The sequence below is a fragment of the Arvicanthis niloticus genome, chromosome 15 (genome assembly GCF_011762505.2).
Source record: "Arvicanthis niloticus isolate mArvNil1 chromosome 15, mArvNil1.pat.X, whole genome shotgun sequence".
Lineage (NCBI taxonomy): Eukaryota > Metazoa > Chordata > Mammalia > Rodentia > Muridae > Arvicanthis > Arvicanthis niloticus.
Window position 1 is genome coordinate 14727547 of NC_047672.1, and position 5167 is coordinate 14732713.

The 5167-nt window shown below is 44.6% G+C and overlaps 1 pseudogene; it reads left to right on the forward strand.

Annotated features, from left to right (window-relative positions):
• The first annotated feature begins 1028 nt into the window (after positions 1-1028).
• On the forward strand, positions 1029-3526 carry LOC117720978 (60 kDa heat shock protein, mitochondrial pseudogene; annotated as a pseudogene).
• Positions 3527-5167: the final 1641 nt, after the last annotated feature.

A 5167-nucleotide genomic window follows, 5' to 3' on the forward strand; every position in this document is an offset into this window, starting at 1 on the left:
CACTTGGTAGTGACTCTGTAACATGGACCAGAGTCTTACCTTGGATATATTCAGAGATGTTTTAAACTCCTAGTCCTTTAATCTTCAAGACCATGACCTAAAGCCTCAGAACATTTCAACGATTTTAATAAAATCTTCATACTGAAATTTCTTTGTTTCTCTAGCCTGAGATGTCCCTTTTCTTCCAGCTTCAAATAAACAGAATTGTGCTGTGCTTCCCCGTGGAGCACCATGTTTTTCTTTACCTTTTGATCCCTACTCCTCTTCTGGTGTCCTTCCTATGGCGGATTCTATGCTACCCTGTTCACAGGCTGCCAACATGAGCGTGAACATACATGTCTGCCTTTGAAGTGACAGTCAAGTGACACTTGTGTCATTAAACCGATGACCTCAAAAACCAAATTGCTCTTCATCACTCACTAATACTGCCATTTGAAACATGAGATTAAGGATGATACAATTGTACACCACAAAAAAAAAAAAAAAAAAAAAAGATCTCCTCTGTGATTTCGGAGAGAGACACATGGCTAAATATTATATGGGGGAAAAAAATCATTTTGGGGCAAGCCTGAGCTAAATCAAATTAAACAAGCTTCTCTCCTATGGGACTTCTCAGAACCTTTCTTTCTGGCTATCAGTCTTAAACTAGTACTCGCTACTTCACATCTCACTGAGTGTTCTGTGCTGTACAATCCAAGGACCTGGTGTTCCTCAGACACACTGAGGAAATGACGGTCTCATTCTTTAAGTATTGAGTGCACACTGACTGTTCTGTTCTTGTCCCATCTAAGCATCCAACTTTGCTTTAAGCCTATCTCCTGTACCTTTATTAACACATCAATTACAACTTAGGTCCGCTAAATAAAAAGTGTCAGAGGCAAAAATGGCTGAGTGTGTTTGTTTGTTTGTTTGTTTATTCATTTATTTGACTTGGTCCCTTTATATCCCACTCACTGGCTCCATCCAAGTCACCAAAATACTTCCCACTTTTATTATTTTTAACTAATACCTAAAAATTGTACGTATTTATGAATGTCATGTACAGAGCTGCCCCGAGTCAACGGCTGAAGTCTATTGAGCATGCAGACAGGAAGACCAGGTCCTGTGACAGACAAACCAAGGTGGCTGACCGCCTTACTCTACCTACACTTCAGTCCCCATGTCCAGAGTGTGGCTCTGACTGCCTCATAAACACACCCACGGGCTTTGCCTCCATCTCCACTTCCCTGCACTTCGATCCTCGTGTCTCCTGCCTCCTTTGCTTCAGCCTCCCTGCCCTGGTGGTGAGTAGGGATGGTTTTTAAGAACATTAAAGCTGCTTAAAACTCTTCAGTGATTCCATGTTTCATCCAAAGAAATCAGTTGTAAACATTTATTTTTATATAAAATCCTCCCATACCACTCTCCCCTGCCTTGTATTTTATACTAAATATGACAGAGCATTTCTCCATTTGAGGCTCTTGTGATATCCCCGCTGAAGGTAGTCATGCCCCACTGTTCAGTTTGTTATCCATCCTTCCAGATGCCATCATGGGAGAAATGGAGAAAAGTGGAACTGAGTAACAGCCCCCAATAATCCCCTGGCCCAGAAAAACCAAGCTATTCACACATCAGATCACCTTGATGAGAACTGAAGGAACTAGGGGAAACCATAATTCCTGCTTTAGTGTAACATGATGCAAAGGCATATGGAAGAAGGCAGGAGGGGAGAGCTGCCAGCAGCAGTGGCCTGACCAAAACACTACACAGCATGGTGAAACCACCTAATTTGGGAAGAGAAATCATGACGAGCCTTTAAAACTGAAACCTATAACCAGACCCATCAGAGCTAGATCCATGCTGGGGAAACTACTAGGTCAACACCTATGGTCTGGGCCACCAGAACAGTGTTAGGCCAAGTAGCTGTTTCCACCACCCACCTCTAGTCTTGGGCAGCAGAAGCAGGAATAAAACCCCACCCACTGAGCAGGACATGGGAACAGGAGAGGGGTCTGTCTTAAGAGCATAGTGACAGGCCCACCATGCAGAGACTAAGCAACCAATAGGAACAAGAGACCACATACACAGATCAAAGCTAACAATCAAAGCTACACTCTAGAGCAGTATGCTGGCTAATTTCAGTTGTCAACTTAAGAGATCTAGCATCTCTTAAAAGAAGATCCTCGTTGCCAATAACACAAACAAGGAGGCTGGGGATGGCACCACCACTGCCACTGTTATGGCACGGTCTATTGCCAAGGAGGGCTTTGAGAAGGTCAGCAAAGGGGCTAATCCAGTGGAAATCCGGAGAGGTGTGATGTTGGCTGTCGGTGCTGTCATTGCTGAACTTAAGAAACAATCTAAACCTGTGACAACCCCTGAAGAAATTGCTCAGGTTGCTACAATTTCTGCAAATGGAGACAAAGACATTGGGAACATCATTTCTGATGCAATGAAAAAAAGTTGGAAGAAAGGGTGTCATCACAGTGAAGGATGGAAAAACCCTGAATGATGAGCTAGGAATTATTGAAGGCATGGAGTTTGATAGAGGTTATATTTCCCCGTATTTTATTACCACATAGAAAGGTCAAAAATGTGAATTCCACGATGCCTATGTTTTGTTGAGTGAAAAGAAAATTTCTAGTGTTCGGTCCATTGTACCTGCTCTTGAGATTGCTAATGCTCACCGGAAGCCTTTGGTCATAATCGCTGAAGATGTTGGCGGAGAAGCTCTAAGCACACTGGTTTTGAACAGGCTAAAAGTTGGTCTTCAGGTTGTAGCAGTCAAAGCTCCAGGGATTGGGGACAATAGGAAGAACCATATTAAACATATGGCCATTGCTACTGGTGGTGCGGTGTTTGGAGAAGAGAGGTCGTGCGGTGTTTGGAGAAATCTTGAAGATGTTCAAGCTCATGACTTAGGAAAAGTTGGAGAGGTCATTGTCACCGAAGATGATGCCATGCTTTTGAAAGGGAAAGGTGACAAAGCTCACATTGAAAAACGTATTCAAGAAATCACTGAACAGCTAGACATCACAACTAGTGAATATGAAAAGGAAAAGCTGAACGAGCGACTTGCTAAACTTTCAGATGGAGTAGCTGTGTTAAAGGTTGGAGGGACAAGTGACGTTGAAGTGAATGAGAAGAAAGACAGATGCTCTCAATGCTACAAGAGCAGCTGGTGAAGAAGGCATTGTTCTAGGAGGGGGCTGTGTCTGCTTCAGTGCATCCCAGCCTTGGATTCATTAAAGCCTGCTAATGAAGATCAGAATATAGGTATAGAAATTATTAAAAGAGCACTTAAAATTCCTGCAATGATGATTGCTAAGAATGCAGGTGTTGAAGGATCTTTAATAGTTGAGAAAATTCTGCAAAGTTCCTCAGAAGTTGGTTATGACGCCATGCTTGGAGATTTGTGAACATGGTGGAAAAGGGAATCATTGATCCAACAAAGGTTGTAAGAACTGCTTTACTGGATGCTGCTGGGGTGGCCTCCTTGCTAAGCACCCTGTGGCTGAGGGTCAGCAATAAACCACAGAGGCAATAGAGGATCTGAGATGATGAAGCCGAGTGTGAGCTCAGACATTTGAGCTGAGGAAGCAGTGCTGTCCACTGTGTTCCTCCTCTCAGGATGAAGGTAATGTGGGAAGATGGAGGGCTGACAGGAGATGCTTGTAGGTGATTCCCAGGGAGGTGTCTCTGAGAAACACTTCCAGATACTTCCCCAAATCTGTTTCCAAGGATGCTTGGAACAGTTTTATAGAGAAAAGGGTGGACCAATCTGGGAGACGACTGAGGCCTGAATGCCCCTTGTGATTCTCAGAGTGAAGTGAGGTGAGGCCTCTATGACCTCACAAGGTAAATCCCTGCCCTAGTAATAGCAAACTAGGACTTTTAGCCTGAGGACAACTCAGAGTCCAGCAAGGAGGGCTGGGACCCACAGTGAGCGTGTGCGTCTGCCCAGGTTTGGGCTGTTTTCTGGGATGGACACTACCTGAAATTCATCCCGTGAGTATCTCACCCAGTGTGAGGCACTTTTTCATTAGGTTCTTTATGAGATGGGGAGACTAAGCATAGTGAGGGACTTGAAGTGTCCCTGCCTGAGGACAGCTCACCTTAAGAAGAGCTAGAAACAGATCAGAGGTCTCACAGTGGAACTGGCTACCCAAGACTGCAGGAACAGGAACCTCTCCCTCACTAGGGAGAGAGACCTTGGGATGACACCACCCAAGTGTATCTGAACCAGGACTTCAGCCCCAGCCTGGGCTGGAGGAGGAAACACTGCTATTGCCACACCCACATCTGACCATCACTCAAAGCTTGTCCAGAGAAGGAGGCAACGCATCCCTGGCACTGGTGTCTGATCTTCCCTGAGGACTTCAGTCCCCGGCAGCAGCAATCTTTTCATTTGCATTCAGAGAGCTGCCACAGTATGGGACAAACATCAATGTCACTGTCACAGGAAACACTATCACATGGCAGCATTCTCCCCTCTCATTCTGTACTTACATACATGTTTTCAGTTTGTATGTGTGATATGTGTGTGCCACTTTCCACAGGTTCATATCATATGTGAAAGTGCAGGTAGATGACAGTAAATGATGTCACATATCTTTCTCTACAAATATATACACTGTTACATGAGATGGGGGTCATTTTTTATCCTCAGGTTTTGTTAATAAGATGACACCCTACCCCTATGTGCCATCTCCCACTTTGCTGGGACAGTATGCCCAGCATTCCTTAAGAAGCATGGTAGTTCTTCATGCTACACTCAGGCACATAGGAAGAAGCTGGAAAGTGACTTTGCCTCTGTTGCCTCATGGTAAAGGTGTGGTGCTGGTGTGAGGAAACTATCTACAGGGCCTGGTATTCAGAAGGAAACACGAGTGTGCAAGGAGATTTGGGGTATATGGTGGGTGAAATACAAGATTCCTGGGATGGAGTCTTGATTTAATCTCAGTGGAGGTTAATAATATTGGGTAGCGGAAGGCGTACCAAAGGGCACGAGGCACAATGTGGTCCTTGAAGTGACCTTTAACAGGACCTGTGCTATAGCATTGGAAATGGTTATAGTCAGTTTCCATGGAATGTGTGACAAGGAACTTCCAAAAAAGTACTCAGGGAGATGACACCCACAACTCCCTAAAAAATGAGCCAGCGACAACTGTCAGCCATGGCAGAACAT